The following is an 18,231-nucleotide window of genomic DNA, read 5'->3' as shown; positions in this document are numbered from 1 at the left end:
TTACTTTCAATAAATGCATAATTAAGTATAATCCGAGTAATTGAAATGCTTATAACACTTTTAATGGCAGTACATAATTCAAAGGATTTCACAAAATACCCTACTGGCGTCCCAAGTAGGTCACCTATATACCCCATCAGCGTCCTGATGGGTCCACTTAATCCCTATCGGCGTCCCAGATAGGTCCACTTAATCCCTGCAGGTCCACTTATACCTCACCGGCGTACCGGATGAGTCCACTTAAACTCTACCGGCGTCCCAGATAGGTCCACTTATACCTCACCGGCGAACCGGATGAGTCCACTTGCATACTTAAATTATTTTTAAATCTTTTTAAACATTCGAAAGCAGCAATATCATGTACTCAACATTTCACTGAAACCATTAATATGAATTTCACTTAAACCATTAATAACAATCACTCTCTATAACATTTCAAAAATAACCAATCAAATATTTTGGGCTCAAATTTAGAAAGGTAGCAGTTTGTAAAGGCATTCTAGCATAATTGCCAATTTAATATGTATAGAAAAAACTCTTATAAAAATTCAAGAATACGGAATTATCACAATTTATGGAATATCAATTCACAAATAAACATTTTACAACAATACTATAATCAATTGCAAAAATGTCAATTTTTAAATAATACGGCAGTCATTTGCACATGAATTTTACAATGTCTAAATATTCAAAACAGTAGAAAGAAATATCACAATTTTACTAAAAGCAGAATTATCACATTTATTTCTAACAATAGACAAGAAAAATAAATAAATTTATTTTCCTAATTTATAGCATTCAAAATTTCTAACATAGATAAAATATCACAATTTTTATTAAAAAGATTATTTTTCAAGATAATGAGGTCACGTGCGCATAAAATTTATCGCGCCTAAAATTCATGATAATAAGCAGAAATAATTATTTCATTTTATTTTTAAAAAGAATGGATTATTTTTCGAGACAATAAGGTCACTTACACATAAAACTGATAAAATAAAGATCCTAGACGGAAATATCACTATTTATTAAAAATAGACTATTTTTCAGGAAGACGATGTCACTTACCCACAATTATTTGAGAGGGAGCTTCCGATAAAAAATTTCGGTTCGAGAGAGAAGTTCACTGTGTTTAGACCAGAGAGAGAGATCTCAAAATTTTGTTTTAGGGTGGGAGTGCTCACATCCCCTATTTAAATTCTTATAACGTATTATTATATTGTTTTCTTACGCTCTACCTCATACCTGAGGTGTCGCATTAAAAGCAGACTTTTATCGTACGAAAACCACGTCTGCTAAAGGACGCTGCTAGCTGCTAGCAGCAGGAGGCAAAAGCGGGCAAAGGAAAAAAGTAAAGGCAAAGCAAAAGTTAATTCAAAGCAAAAGTTTTTGAAAACAGTGATGGTCCCCAAGGACCATCATACTCAAACAAAATATCACCTATTTATAAGCATATTTTCTCCTTTTTTTTTTTTTTTTGAAATTTTAGGATTGTTACATATGATCTCGGAGATGGTTGAAGGACAATGTCTAAACTGTGTTTGGAAGGTTAATCTAAAGGTTAGAAGGATTGATGAGGCTACGAAAAGACAATTTGTAGCCTTGATGCAGCAGCTTTCTGCATTATGTGTTTTTCCCTTTCAAAGAAGGCTCCATGGTCTGGAAGCTTACACCTAGTGGTTGTTTCTTGGTTAAGTCCCTGTACCAGAAAGTTAGTTATGACTTGATCTTTGACTTGAGCAACAAAAATACTAAGATTTGAATGATTAAGGCTCCTAAAAGGGTCAGAGCTTTCTTACGGTCATTGGAACAAGGTAAGGTGTTGACAGGAGATCAGCTATGGAAAAGAGGTATGATTTTGGTTAATGTATATTTTCTTTGTAATCGAGTAGATGAGGATGGTCATTTCTTATTTCTTCATTGTCCATTTACCACGTTTTTCTGGAATTAGGCTTCTACTATCTCCAATTGGCGGTGAACCATGCCAGGAAATATTCAAGGTTTCTTTGCTTATATTCTCAATCCCCCCTTCTCCAAAGCGAGCATCCGCCTCTAGCGTATTCTTTGTGCTGTTGTGCTCTAGTCTTCATGGAAAGAGAGAAATCTGCTTATTTTTTATGGTGCGTATTCTTTGTGCTGTTGTGCTCTAGTCTTTATGGAAAGAGAGAAATCTGCTTACTTTTTATGGTATCTCTAGCGATAAGGATATTCTCTCTAAGAAAATTATGAGACTCACTGGTCTTTGGGCACAAGCTTATTGGTCTCTAGGCACAAGCTTTTCTATGTCTCAAATATCATCCCAAAGAGTCCCCTTTCACCAATTTTGTGGATATTCTCTATTATCGATAACATATGGTGATCAAGCCTTCCCTTTGGATACGTCTCCTGTGGGGTGGTTGAAGTTAAACTTCGATGGTAGTGTTAGACATGAATCTCATAAGGCTTGCTTTGGTGGGATTCTTAGAAACCATGATGGGGACATTATTTTCTCTTTTTTTGGGCAGTTAGCCTTTGGTGACATTAATGAGGCTGAGCTTAAGGCGGTCAAAAAAAGGGTCTCTCGGCTCACGAGTGATCATAATCATATTATTATTGAGGGTGACTCTGCTAATGTGATCAATTGGTGTTCCCATCCATTCTCCATTCCTTGGCGTTATACCTCTATTTTGGGTGAAATCGGCTTTGCAATCTTGGCTAAAGAGGTCTGCTTCAGTCATATCAACAGAGAAAGAAATGACGATGCTGATGCTCTTGCGAAAATAGGGTCTTCTTAGTGTTTCTTTTCTCCTTCCCTCTCTCTCATTCTCCTTACCTCCCTTTTATGCTTCTTCTCTTATCTTCTGTTTCTCTTTTTGTTTTCTATGTCCTTTTTTATTTCTTTTCTTTGTAATACTTGTTCTCACAATGAAATTACCATTAACGCTCAAAAAAAAAAATCAAAAGACAAATTATAAATTCTCATGATGTGTGAGAGAGTACAAAGCAATGTTTGGATAATATCACAATACACCACAATATTCGAAAGGAAAGGCATGCAATAAGACCATTAACGTTTAATATAAAGTAGTCACCATCATTCATGGCAGTTACATTTAAAATTAATTGGTTACATATGTGTTGCTGATCAAGTTCAATATCTAAAGGAAAAGTTTATCGTGACTCAGCGGGTGCAAGAGCCTGATAAATCTATAAAAAACTGAATTGAAAAATATACCCTTAAAATAGGTTTTAGAAGGGAGCCGCATGTGTACAAATGAGTCTTGCTGACTCATAGAAACCTCATCTATATCCAAAAGAAGATTTCTTAAACTTTGTGACACATCCTATACTAGTAGATTTGACATCTAAAATCTAGTTATGATTGTGACCTCCTTATTATATAAAGAAATAATCTTATAAAATACAATTTTTTTTCCCTTTAATGCATATGCATGCATGTAGTTATAAATATATTTAAAGAAAAAATATCAAAATATCTCTAACTACCATGTTTTAAAGTTTCATTTCTCCACATACCCAAGTTTCAAAACTTATCTTTTAACCCTCTTACCAACTTCATTTTTATTTTATTTTTTACCCCAAACAAATTTAAAAAAAGACATGACTTTCTAAATCCCCCTCGTATCTCTCCCTTCACGTCATTTGACAGGAAGTCGCCCTCACCTCCCAAATTTCGTCCATTCTTCCCAAATTTCGTCTAAACATTTATCTGATTTTGTCTGATATCTCATTGTACCTCAAATTCATCGACTCCCATTTCATCCGAAATGTCTCTCTTTTCGAATTCTGGCTTCATTCCTCTTAAATCGCTGCTTAAAGCTAAAATTCGGCAAACTTTTTCCATTTCTCCTTGAAACCTCACTTTATCACCTTATTCCGTCCATTTCCATCTCTGAAACTCCATTTTAGGAGAAACCTCACTTTATCACCTTATTCCGTCCATTTCCATCTCTAAAACTCCATTTTTCTAGTGAAATGAGCCTGAACATCCTTATAGCTACTATTCTCTTTCACCATGTGATAATTTCATGCTCTTCTCAGTCGCCATCATCCAGCCCATCCCAATTCCCCTAAACCCTTTCCAACTGTTCCAGCAAGTCCTTTGCCGGTTTCTAGCAGCCCCAAAATTCCTCCCATGACTCTCCCAACAAATCTGGCACAGCCAAAACATCTCCGGCAAGTACCCCAGTTTTCGGTAGTCCAAAGATTTATCCGGCTAGTCCACCTTCAATTTTCAGCCGCCCCAAGACTTCTCCAGCGCCTTATCCAAAAGCATCTGGAAGCCCTACGGTGACCCTAGCAGCCTCTCCATAAAGTTCTGAAAGTCCTGCCGCATCTTCTTTGGCAATGGGCATGTGATAGGGTTTCGTCATCGACAGAGTCACTAGTGAAGAGGATAGGTTGGTTGCTTGCCACGCCCATGTAATGGGGGCTTTGTGGGCTCTGTTTTGTGTGGTGTTATAGCTCAAGGAGAGAGAGAAGTGAAAGAAAGACCTATGTGATCTTTTACTAAGGAATACATTTTTTTTTTTTTTTCCTTTCTTTTTGACAAAAGATCACTTACAGGTGGTCTTTATTATAATAAGATAAATTTCAAAATAAAATCAACATAACAATAAAACCAAGATCTTGTCAACTTGATGTCATTGAAATAACTATGCACTATGCTTGAGAATAAAATAGAAGATTGCAAGAAACAAAAGGAAGAGTGCCGGAGATTACTTCAACCGAGCTTATTACATCCCATACCGAGGGACCACCATCCGATGGCACGGGATCAACGGTCTAGCTTCAATCTCGAACCGAGAAAACAAATTTCGACCAAGCCATACCAATAGAACATAAACTCCTTTGATCACAAACTCAAACTCTAGGTGAATTCTCTTAGCAACCTAGTCTGAAATAGATGGATTCTCTTTTTGCTAAACCCTAAAACCCTTAGCCATAAATCCATATTTAAGAGATAGGAGAGAAGAACTTCATAACCTAAACCCTTAGGTTTTTTCACAATGTGAGAGAGAGATAAACTTTCTTAAGAGAGAGAGGTAGAAAGATAAGGTGTAGAGATTTTTTGGTAGAGACATCCTTTTTTATAGGCTTTAAATAAGATTAAGGGTTTTTAGGGTTTTCTTTGGCTTGCCTCTTCTTGTGATATTGAACATAGACCGTCGATCAAGGGTGACTTGTGGGGTGCTATATCTGAGCCATTCATTCTATAGATGGGCCATCACCATTATGGAAGGTGCATGAACCATTATCCCCCTTTCCTAAACCATTTTCCCATCAATATATTTAAATAAAATAAATATCATGCATTCTATAAAATTGCACGATCCATGTCACATATTCCATAAGGATATGTCAAATAATATCTAGTAGATAAATACTACCAAATGTAAATAAGATAAGATCCATATTAATTGAAATTGACCATATATCTGTAAAACAAACTTGCTACAAAATATATAAAGTCATGGTCAATATATCCCTTTCAAGATTTGACCACAAGCCACAAATCAAACTAACTTTATCTTAAAAGAAAACAAGAGAATCTAAAGAGGGTGGGGCATGCCACCCTTTTGTGGCACATGTTGGCCCCAATCCATATGTCACATGGTGAGCCCATGTGCACTATGGGCCCCCATGGAATATTATAAAAGAAATATTATTTTTAAAATTGAATAAAATAATTTAAATATATATTTGAAGTTTTATAACTTTGTAAGGACAATAACTGTATTTTTATAAGTCCAAAAATCACAAATACAATATTGAGAGATTCATAAACATTCAAATAATAAAACTAAAATCATTTCAATAATAAAATGAAAAATTAATATGATAGGAAAAGGATCCATATGGTTTTAGGAACCCAATCTGTAATAACGGGGTACTCCACCTTCAACTGTGGATGACAGACCACACTAGTTTTATCGAACCGACCCAATGTTTCCTATGACCCACAGTCCAATCAGGGGGTCATTAATGGGTCACCAAAGTCAGATCGATGAATCAAAGGGTCGCAATCCCAGTCTATGAATTACAGGTCCTCCCCTGGAGATGAGTCAAGGTCACCACGACCTGATGCGACCACAGCTCTATGGCGCATAAGGGTATCTCTCGCACATGCATGTACTTCACTCAAAGGTGGATATCTGGCTTTCCCGAACAATCTATCAATATGCATACTGTGTGATAGTACATGGATGAGGCTTTGGCCCTCGTTTCTGTAGGCCACCATCACACACAAGGGTCACATAGTCCCTCGGTTCACTCATCCGGGCATGTTCTCCAACCTCATCAAGGGCTAACCCATAAACCCTCATCGGTTCATTCTTCATGCCTAGGTAATATGGGTTTTTTCCAACGACTGGCCTAGATCGTTAAGCATAGATCGGTATCAGCAAACCATCGTTTGTTTAGTATAGTCTACGAGGGACCACACTCCCACTGAGTTCATGTTCCACTATATCATTTCATTTTACTAGCACTCATAAGGCTTTAAAGACCACATAAACCCAACATCTCCCACTTGGCCTTTGAAGGCCTTACATTCTCTCTTCTCACTTTCTCTCATTCCCATTTCTCTCCCAATTACAATATCTCTCAAGCATTTTTACTTGTTCTCTCAATACATTAATCGTAGCTTTTTTCATCAATCCTTTCACAAAAGGATTTATAGAGGCCACACATTTTTCTCTTTGCTGTTCAGATTTCATCTCAAAAATGGTCGTAGCTCATCTTTCACATCGCATCGTTAATCATGGACTTGTTGTCGTAAAAGACCATCACAGACCCTCATCGCATGGGGTCGTATGTTCATGGGCTCAAAAGAGTTCTTCAAATAAGCCGCTCCCTTTTGTAGCCATATAACCAGCACCAAACATTTAGGTTCCATGGGTGAATAATATTATAGTCTGTTGTTCCATTTGGCATGTCAAATAGAAGCAGGTGCTCCCACTGGAATATTTAATTTATATGGATCTCGATCTTTTTCAATCTCACCTCATTCCTCAAGTGATAAAAATATGGTTTTACATGCTTGGAGTTCTTATAGAATCGTGGCTCCTTTGACACGTATATCGTCACTGTGCTGTTGCAGAAAATTCTTACTGTCTCATAACGCACGAGGTGAAAGTCAAGTTGATTAAGAAATTTCTTAATCCATACGGCATCCTCAATCACCAAACAGCACGCCACGTACTCTGCCTTCATGGTGGACAATTTCGTCATATCTTATTTCTTTGATTTCCAAGAAACTGTACCCCTTCCGAGCATGAACACATATCTAGATGTAGACTTCGCATCATCTGGATTTGTGAGATAGCTTGCACCTGTATATCGGAATATTCAAGCAGTTAAAAAAACATGGGGCTGTAGCAGCTCCCACTCAAGTATTGCACATACAACATATACACTCTCAACATTCTTATGCATATATCATAAGGTAGCATATCAAGTCTCATGCAATATGTAATTCAATACACGTTGGTTTCACAACATGCAAAAACCTTCATGAACAACAAAGGTTCAACCACACTAGATATCTTGGTAGTAAATTCATACAAACCAAGTTATCTAATCAACACAAGATGTATTAGGGAAGCCCAGTATGATGGCATTCCTACAACATTCCCTATGATTCAAAGTCTTAGGTAATCGAGGATTCTAAATAACTAGAAACATGGGGCCAAACATATAGGTATTTAAAAAAAATACATGATAGTTTTTCTCCCACTTTTATAAATACCTTCAAGACACAATGTTTTTCTTTTTAATAAAAAAAAAAAAAATTGACTTGGTATATATATATATATGCATCCAATTTAATTTTAAAATAAATGCTTAGCCTTTGTAAATCGTTTTACCGCATTCACCTTTAATTTCCTTCCAAGTCAAGTTCATGACCACAAAAACAAATCATATATATCATCTTATAATTTTATCCAAAATAAAGCATGACTAAATAATGTCTATTAAAGCTTTGACAAAATACTTCCTTTTTGGCAATTATAGAGAATTTATCGAGAGATCATCATCACATGCAACACATCATATTATAGATATTGTTGAGAGGATGGTCACCAAGACCAAGTTCCATCAGAACACTCCATTTGTGCTTACATATTTGAATGAGCCACACCCATCTCTCATGTTTCATCCATAGGGCTCAAAGCCCTTAATCAAATCACATCTCCATGTGTATCACTACATTAAGTAGTTCATACTCAAGCACAAGGAGGCACAAAAATACAAGGTATTCAAAACCGGCACTTTCAAATTTGTTATAGATATTCATATCTTCAATGAAGAACATACCAAATTGTAGAAAATTCAAGATGACCACTCTTCAATACAAAATTTTTATTCCTCTTTTCCCACAGATATTTCTCTTTCAAATAAAAGTTAATTATAAAATGGACTCAGAGTGGAAGTCTAAAAATTTAGTGTGAACCATAAAATGTTCGGTTAAGTATAGAAATAAAATTATGACTTCCAAGTCATAGAAATAGTTTTCGTTGTAGAAAACAACACTTGCACACCCTTTAATAAATTGATCTTATCTTTCAAACCACAAGAATTTATTGATGAAACATTTTTTGCTTGAAAGTAGACTCAATTTTGTAAGTTACAGTATACTTTTAGCAAGAAATAAAATCAAATGATTGATGGGAAAAATTACGGAATTCAATGGACAGTTCCTGAATTTTGCATAATCAGAACTGACACCTTTCATTGTTGAGTCCATAACTTTTAATTCCTATAGGATCTCATACTGAAATTTTACAGGTAGATCCTACTCTTAAATACATAAAATATCACTGAAATATGTAATAGAAAAATACCTCATTATATTCTTCATATCACTACTCCAAAATAGCCCAAAATACTCATTATGCAAAGTGTCTTTTTGATGTTGGAATATTTCAATAATTCTTAACCATGGGTATTTCTTGACCACAAAGGTCATTAGCTATCTTATATCTCATTCCCAAGCTTCATCTAAACTCAATAAAAAGAAAAGAAAATTAATGGCATCAAGTATTAATAGCTCTGATACCAATGAAAGAAAGACCTATGTGATCTTTTATCAAGGAATACATTTTCTTTTCTTTTTTCCCTTTCTTTTTGGCAAAAGATCACTTAAAGGTGGTCTTTATGATAATAAGATAAATTTCAAAATAAAATCAACATAACGATAAAACCAAGATCTTATCAACTTGATGCCATTGAAACAACTATGCACTATGCTTGAGAATAAAAGATAAGATTGCAAGAAACAAAAGGAAGAGTGCCGGAGATTACCTCAACCGGGCTTATTACACGCTACATCAGGGCACCACCATCCGATGGCGCGGGATCAACGGTCTAGCTTCAATCTCGAACCGAGAAAACAAATTTTGGCCAAACCACACCAATGGAAAATGAACTCCTTTGATCACAAACTCAAACCCTGGGTGAATTCTCTTAGCAACCTAGTTTGAGATAGATGGATTCTCTATTTGCTAAACCCTAAAAGCCTTAGCCGTAAATCCATATTTGAGAGATAAGATAGAAGAACTTCATAACCTAAACCCTTAGGTTTTTTCACAATGTGAGAGAGAGATAAACTTTCTTAAGAGAGAGAGGTAGAAAGATAAAGTGTAGAGATTTTTTGATAAAAACAATCTCTTTCTATAAGCTTTGAATATAATTAGGGTTTCTTAGGGTTTTCTTTGGCTTGTCTCTTCTTGTGAGATTGAACATAGACTGTCAATCAATGGTGACTTGCGGAGTGATAGATCTAAGTCATCATTCTATAGATGGGCCATCACCATTATGGAATGTGCATGAACCATTATCGCCCTTTCTTAAACCATTTTCCTATCAATATATTTAAATAAAATAAATATCATGCATTCTATAAAATTGCACGATCCATGTCACTATTCCATAACGATATGTCAAATAATATCAAGTAGATAAATACTACAAAATATAAATAAGATAAGATCCATATCAATTGAAATTGACCATATCTCTTTAAAATAAACTTGCTACAAAATAGATAAAGTCATGGTCAATATATCCCTTTCAAGATTTGACTACATGCCACAAATCAAACTAATCTTATCTTAAAAGAAAACAAGAGAATCCAAAGAGGGTGGGGCGTGCCACCCTTTTGTGGCACATGTGGGCTCCTACCCACATGCCACATGGTGGGCCCATGTGCAATATGGGCCCTTATAGAATATTATAAAAAAAAATATTATTTTTAAAATTGAATAAAATAATTTAAATATATATTTGAATTTTTATAACTTTGTAAGAACAATAACTGTATTTTTATAAGTCCGAAAATCACAAATAAAATATTGAGAGATTCATAAAAATCAAATAATAAAACTAAAATCATTTCAATAATAAAATGAACGCAATTAAATTAATATGATGGGAAAATGATCCTTATGGTTTTAGGAATCCAATCTGTAATAACGGGGTACTCCACCTTCAACTGTGGACTACAGACCACACTAGCTTTATCGAACCGACCAAGTGTTTTTCATGACCCACAGTCCAAGCAGGGGCTCATTAGCGGGTCACCAAAGTCAAGTCGATGAATTAAAGGTTCGCAATACCAGTCTGTGAATTACATGTATTTCTTTAGAGACGAATCAATGTCACCACAACATAATGTGACCACAGCTCTATGGCGCATAAGGGTATCTCTCGCACATGCATGCGCTTCACTCAAAGGTGGATATCTAGCTTTCCCAAACGATCTATCAATATGTATGCCGTGTGATGACACATAGATAAGGCTTTGGCCTTCGTCGCTGTAGGCCACCACCACACACAAGGGTCACACAGTCCCTCGGCTCACTCATCATGGCATGTTTTTCGACCTCATCAAGGGCTAACCCATAAACCCTCATCGGTTTGTTCTTCATGTTTAGGTAACATGGGTTTTTTCCAACCGACTGGCCTAGATCGTTAAGCGCAAATCGGTATCAGCAAATCATCGTTTGCTTAGTATGGTCCACGAGGGACCACACTCCTACTGAGTTCATGTTCCACTATATCATTTCATTTTACAAGCACTCATAAGGCCTTTAAAGACCACATAAACCCAACAAGAAGCTCATGGAAAAACACATGAAGAGAGAGGGCTTTGAAAAAATGTCTTTTTTAAATTTATTTGGGCTAAAAAGATGAAGTAAAATTGGGTAAAATTAGTCCATGAGGTTAAAAGATATAATAGATGGAATCTTTATTCAGTCGGATATGTTTTAAAACCTTGGGTATATGGAGTGATGAAACTTAAAAACAGGACATTTGATGATATTTTCCATAAATTTAATATGTAATTAATTTTTAAATATGTAAAATTAAGAATATTAACTACCAAAAAAATTAATACATATTTGTTATTAACTTATTCTTATATTAATAAGGTGCTAGACTGGCTCAAACGAATATTATCTCTAAATATACTTGTTTTAATTTTTAATAGTTAGATGTATTTTATAATCCAAAATGTAAATTACCTTTGGTTTAGTTTAAACTTTATAGTTGTTTCACGAGGGGTACGCTAGATGCACGCACTCTTGAAAAATGAGAGCACGGGCTTCCACCCCAACATTGAAAGGTGAGGTGCAGGAGCTCACCCCTCTCATCACTTTGTCCGGGCTCGTTATTCTCAAATTTGTCATACCTAAATGAACTTTTTTTATTTTCATTTTTTTCCAAAGGCATATCTAAATGAACTTTATAGAATTTGTGAAAAATATAAAAAAAAAAAATAACTTAAGCAAATAAAAATGACCTAAATACCCATCAAAGTTTTATGATAATTTGTGTATTTTATTTTATTTTATTTTTAATGGCACGTGAAGGCTTGAAAGATGGATGTCCCAACTTTCAATGCATTTAAATGCATATAAAAAATATAGAATTCAAATACATGGACATGCTCTCAACCATTTGATCAGATAAAAAATCACGCAGTTGATATTAATAACCTTTTAGGTAAACAATCGGACTACACCGATAAATATTGGCCTTTTAGTATAGGAAAAAGTTTATATAGAGCCGATGCTCTAAACAATCAAATTTGAGCCTATTTGAAAAATTTCACTAGAAGAGGTTGACTTGATGTCTAAGTATACTCAAATTGATCACCTCAACATCAAGATACATGGACTTAGAAAAAAATTGGATTTCAAGTTTTGGCAATAGTGCATTTTTATAACGCATTTTTTTACAGTCAATTTTCAAGATTTTCAAGTTTTCATAGATCTATCGATCGACACTATTTTTGAGGCTTTAAACTTTATAAATAAATATGAAAATATATTTTAAGGCTATCACAAAGATTTCCAATATTAAAACCACATTTCTCAACACTATTTGAAGGTAGGCTCTAATTTGATTGTTTAGAGCCTAGGCTCTATACAAACCGCACCTTTTAGTATATGGCTCGTTCCTAATGAAAAACTTAGCATTTTAGACAAGAATTTAATCAATAAATAATAAAGCATCTTCATTTTGCATTGATGGGCATGCCTAAATGTGGGGAGGGAGGATACACGCCTTTCCGATAATACAATATATTATTAAGAAAATAATTATAGTCTAATTAATTTCAAATCATAGACGAAGTGGAGATATGTAACTGGAATTTTATGTGATTGTTGCATACCAATGAGGGTGAAGGGCAAATTCTATAGGCTAACGATGAGACCAGTTTTGCTCTATGGGGCAGAATGTTGAGGCGACAAAAAATAATATACCCATAGAATAAGTGTAGCGACGATAAGAATATTAAGATGGATGAGTGGCAAGACAAGAAGGAATAGATATCAAAATAAATCTATTCAATAAAACTTAGGCGTGGCACCAATGGACGATAAAATGAAAGAAAGTAGACTTAGATGGATTGACCAAGCGTGGTATTAACCAAGTACATCACATGTTAGGAGGTACAAGTTAGCTCAAGTGGAATGACTGAAAAGAGCAAGGGGTATGCCTAAAAGAATGTGGTTGGACGTAGTTCGAAAAGATATGGGGATTTATGGCATCACTTGTGATATAACCTTCAATATAGTAGAATTGAGAACCAAAATTCATATAGCCAAACCCAACTAATTGGAAAAGACTAAAATGATGATGATTGATAATTTTAAATATTATAGTTAGAATTCGGCCAGCCTGCTTAATGTAGAAATGCTGGATTGACAATAAATATATATTTTAAATATAATTTGATCCTGATTTTTAGAGAATATACAATTTTTTTCATGGAGATCATGAATATGACATTATTTTTTGAAAACCAAAAATATTAATTATATTAAAAAAACATTTGGATAGTTAGTTACAATTATTTTTAGATGGACCACCTATTTGCATCCCTCATTAAGATGGATGCTTTATACCTCTGGACCGCATATTGTAGAAATACGGTCTAGCCCGCATGAAACAATTGCTCAATTTTTAATAACTAATAAATACAAAAGAATTGGATAATTTCAATATTTTTTCAATAGATAAATTCATGTTTTTCTTTAAAATGTTTTGACTAATCTTAAAAATTAGGAAAAATTAATAAGGACAAAAAACTTTACTAATATTATGATTCGGCCCAGTGTATCTTTCGTGGAGATCTCTCTTTTTCATTTTTTGTTAATTTCAATGTTATCTTTCGTCTAATGTTGTAAGCATCGAGTTGGTTTTTCATTTTATTTTATTGTACTTTTATTATTTTTCAAGCAGTCCAATACCGTGTATATTAAGCTAGCCCATTTTTGGGGTGGTCTAATACTAGAAACATTAAAACGCCCCATTACTCCATATTATATGTTGAATGGGATACTGTGATTTTTATAATTATACGTCATTTTGAAATTAAAAAAATTAAGCATTTATTTTTTTTAGCTAACCACCCAAAATACTAAAAACACATGCTATCTTTCTCTTACTCTCTTTACCGAAAAAGTAATTAAAATCATAACCTTTTTCCAATAAAAAGTAAGGAAATGATCCTGTGTGCTATAGTGCATCAGACTTTTTATAGTGTTTTTTTCAAAAAATTTGTTTTTGCCTTGCTCTTTTTTATTAGGAAAAGTTTATATAAGGATGCTACCTTATAATGTAGAACAACGGATGCCTCTAAAAATTCCATCGGAAAAGGTAATTTTAATGTTGAAAAACCCTTTGATTGATCATCTTGACATTGAGATATATGAATTTGATAAATAAAAAGATTTTAAGTCTCAAAAATAGTGCATTTTACAACATATTATCTGCACTGTCCATTTTCAAGATTTTCATATGTTTATAGATCTACTTGATTTTAACCATTTTTTAAATTTAAAATTTTATAATTAGATATAAAAATAGATTTTGAGATAATCCTAAGAACATTTTACATCAAAATTATGAGAAATGATCTTATAGTACCCTCTCCCACCTATATATGTAGGACCCTAAAAGATCAACATTAAATTTGACATTGATTTATAGAAAAATCAAATCTTACACTCATATGATAATTTTTTAGAGATCCGTGCCAACTTTAATGATGATCATTTGAGTTCCTATACACATGAATAGGAGAGAGTATGGGATCATTACTCCAAAAATACATACCATGATAAAATTTGAAGGTGCAACTTACCTCAACACCTACGGATCCATCCGTATGCGAACACCCTTTGTTGAAAGCTATGTGATTATCTATAGGACCGTTTATTGCATATCTTTGTATTTTTCTATTGCATATGTAAAAGGTTATTTGCATGATCACTTTTCCCATTTATTATTTTGACAAGTGCCATTTTCACTTACTCATTGACCCCTTTTTTATTTTGTTCTTTAATAATTTCTACTTTATCCTTATCCTTATTTAATTAGGATTATTACTATTCAAATGAGAAGATACGTATGTGTGTTAATAGGGGTTATCATTCCCCATGGAAGCCTTTATTACAATATAGATATAAACATTTATGACTAAAGCATTTATGATTTTTTATATCTAAAGCATTTATAGTAAAATGTCTTGAGTTTTTGAAAAACTGAAAACACCACATTTTCGGTGTTTTAAAAACCAAAAATTTGTCGCTTTTTAGTAATTTTTTCACTATGTTACTGGAAAATATCCGATTTTTGATTTTTGAAAAGCCGAAAACACGACAATCTCGGTTTTTCAAAAACTAAAAATTTGTCTCTTTCCAATAAGTTATTGGAAAATGAAAGATAGTATTCCATTTTTGAAAAATCAAAAATACCCAATTTTCGGTTTTTGAAAAATCGAAAACACGACAATTTTGGTTTTTTTAAAACCGAAAATCTATCTCTTTCCACTAAATTTTCCATCAAGTTACTAGAAAATGAAAGATAGTTTTTGGTTTCTAAAAAACTAAATTGGATTACTTTTTGGTTTTTCAAAACCCAAAAAGGGCAGTTCTGTATTTTTTTAAAAAAACTGTTTTGAAGTTGAAAAAACATATATACATATAATAACGGAACATGGTAATTCCGTAACAACACTAAATATAACATATATATACGATATTTTCTCTTTGTATTTTGATAAAGGGAGTGGTTTCTATAAGGTTGAGAGCCTAACCAATCAAAGTTGGCACACCTTCAAATAGTATAAAAAACATACTGTTTTCAGTATCACAAACCTTTGCGACGACCAAGAAATTTATTTTATCTTTAATTAAATAATTTAAAGATTAAAAAATAGTGTAGATCGAATAGATCTGTGAACACTTGAAAATTATTGAAAATTGATGATCTAAATAATACATTACTAGTAGCCAACCCATGAGACATTACAAGATCTTATGCAGCATAACAATTCATGAAATAAAATCCAATAATTCATATAGATATAAAGTCAGTAAATATAAATAAATTACTAAATCATTAAAAATATTTGTATTAATAATTTTTTTTAATGGTATAAATGTATTTATCTGAATAGTAAAAAAGCTGGACACTAATTTTATAATAGTAATGCCATATATTAAATAACGGGATGCAAAATTCATTGAAAAATAATACTCCACATTGATTTGTAATTGAATATCAGTAAAAAAATAATTTAGTAAATAATTTATGTGACATTTTATGAAAACAATTAAAAAATTGATATATAAAAAATTATCATAATACAAACTTATATAATTATCATTACATTATTACCAAAAATTAAGAACAGCTAATTCAAATTTAATAACTATCTATAATTACAATTCCTATTACTAAATCAACAAAAATTGGTCTAAGAAGGGTGATGACCTTAAATTTGCCCTTAACCCATCCCAAGCCTTTAGTTGGTAGGCACCCAACATACAAATTTGCCAAAACTTATCATACTAAAGCAACTAAAATTCATATGGTCATAGTACATGTATATTATATTTGTTGCACTTAGTGTAATTTATATTAGGGTGCGGTTTGTATAGAGCCTAAGCTCTAAACAATCAAATTAGAGCCTACCTTCAAATAATGTCGAAAAATGTCGTTTCAATACTAAGAATCTTTGTGATAGCCTTAAAATATATTTTTATTTTTATTTATAAAGTTTAAAGCTTAAAAAATAATGCAGATCAATAGATCTATGAAAACTTGAAAATCTTGAAAATTGACGGTCCAAAAATGTGTTACAAAATACACCATTTTCAAAACTTAAAATCCATTTTTTTCTCATCTCTTTACATCTTGATTTCAAGATGATCAATTTGACGATATTTTTGCATGAAAACAACCTTTTCTAGTGAAATTTTTGAGGTAGGCTCAAATTTCATTGTTTAAAGCCTCAGCTCTATATAAACTTTTCCCTTTATATTATATTTGTTTGAACTACTATAAAATTAGAATAAATTTAGAACTCATTCTACACTATACAATATATGAAAATGAGGATTATAAATCAGATGGGATTAAGATATTTCCACATGGCAATTATACACACTTTAAAAAAAATTAATCTGAACCTAAGCAAAATAATTTTAAAAATAGTAACACAAAAAATTCCCAAAAAAATTGAAGCTTACCAAGGTAAGCACTAAAAATCATCAAAGTGGATAGAGAGTTTTGCAAAGAGAGTGAAGAGAGAGAGAGGGGGTGATAGAGAGAGGAAAGAGTGGGGAGAGGGGATGAGAAGAAAGAGAGGATGAGAGAGAGTAGAGAAAGGATGAGAAATAGTGAGTAAGGGTCTTTGAGAACAATTGGTAAAAGTTTTTGAAAAATATTAATATCACATACACATTGAAAAATTAATAAAAAAAAAATAAAAATGTATTTTGAAGAAGAAATACCTAGAAAGAGCCCCACTTAGAAGAAGTTGTCACTATATCACGTATAGAGGCTTGTCCTGTGCCTAATAAGAATCAAGACATATTGGAGATCAATCAATAGATGCTCGCATTTTTTAGGGGCTAATTTCCTGCGATTCGATGATTCATGAAAAAAGGCCCCATATTTCTCGACTAACGGTGTGTCGTACTTGGTTTTTGGAAATATCATGACAGAAATGGTAGGTCGCACTTGGTTTTTTGAAATGTCATGAAAGAAAAAATATAACTTTATATGAGAGAAAAAGAGAGATGTTGAGGATGAAGAATTCTACCGTTTGAGGTTTCAATGTTGTTTGGAGAAGCAGGACGATAGGAGGGAGGATCTATAGAGGCTGGCCATGAGAAAGAGGTCTTGAAGGTAGGTTAGAGAGAGAGAGAGACGGGTCTTCTGGGTTAAAAACCACATTAAATAGTGTTATATATGGTTTTAGAGCAGGAGTGAGATGGGACATAAAAGGAGAACGCGTAACATGAGGGATGGGTGAATTTTTTTGGAGTTGCACCTTTCCAAATATTAGGAGAGTAAAATTTGGAACTCAAAAGAGAGAGAAAAAAGAAAAAGATAGTGAGCAGTTATAGGAACAAGATAAAGAAAATTTTTTTTAGGAGAGAGATGGGAAGGGTGCCTTACATTTAGATGAAAGAGTTTTGAGGAGTTGTATCTTTTCAAATATGGGTGCAGTTGGCATACGGATGCATCCGTAGGTAAGAGGTAAGGTTTTTTGGTATTGAAACAAACCTCTTATAGTGAATTTTTGAGGAGCGCCTTAATTTGATCGTCTATGGCCATTCCCTTATAAAAACTTTTCTCCAGTGTTTTTAGATTTTCTTTGTAGCTTTCTTCAGTTTGGTTGAAAAATGAAGCAATTTGATG

Source organism: Amborella trichopoda, chromosome 6, assembly GCF_054954075.1.
Source record: "Amborella trichopoda isolate Santa Cruz 75 chromosome 6, AtrichopodaSantaCruz75HAP2 v2.0, whole genome shotgun sequence".
NCBI lineage: Eukaryota > Viridiplantae > Streptophyta > Magnoliopsida > Amborellales > Amborellaceae > Amborella > Amborella trichopoda.
The sequence above is the reverse complement of the archived record's forward strand: the minus strand, read 5'-3'. Positions refer to the sequence as shown.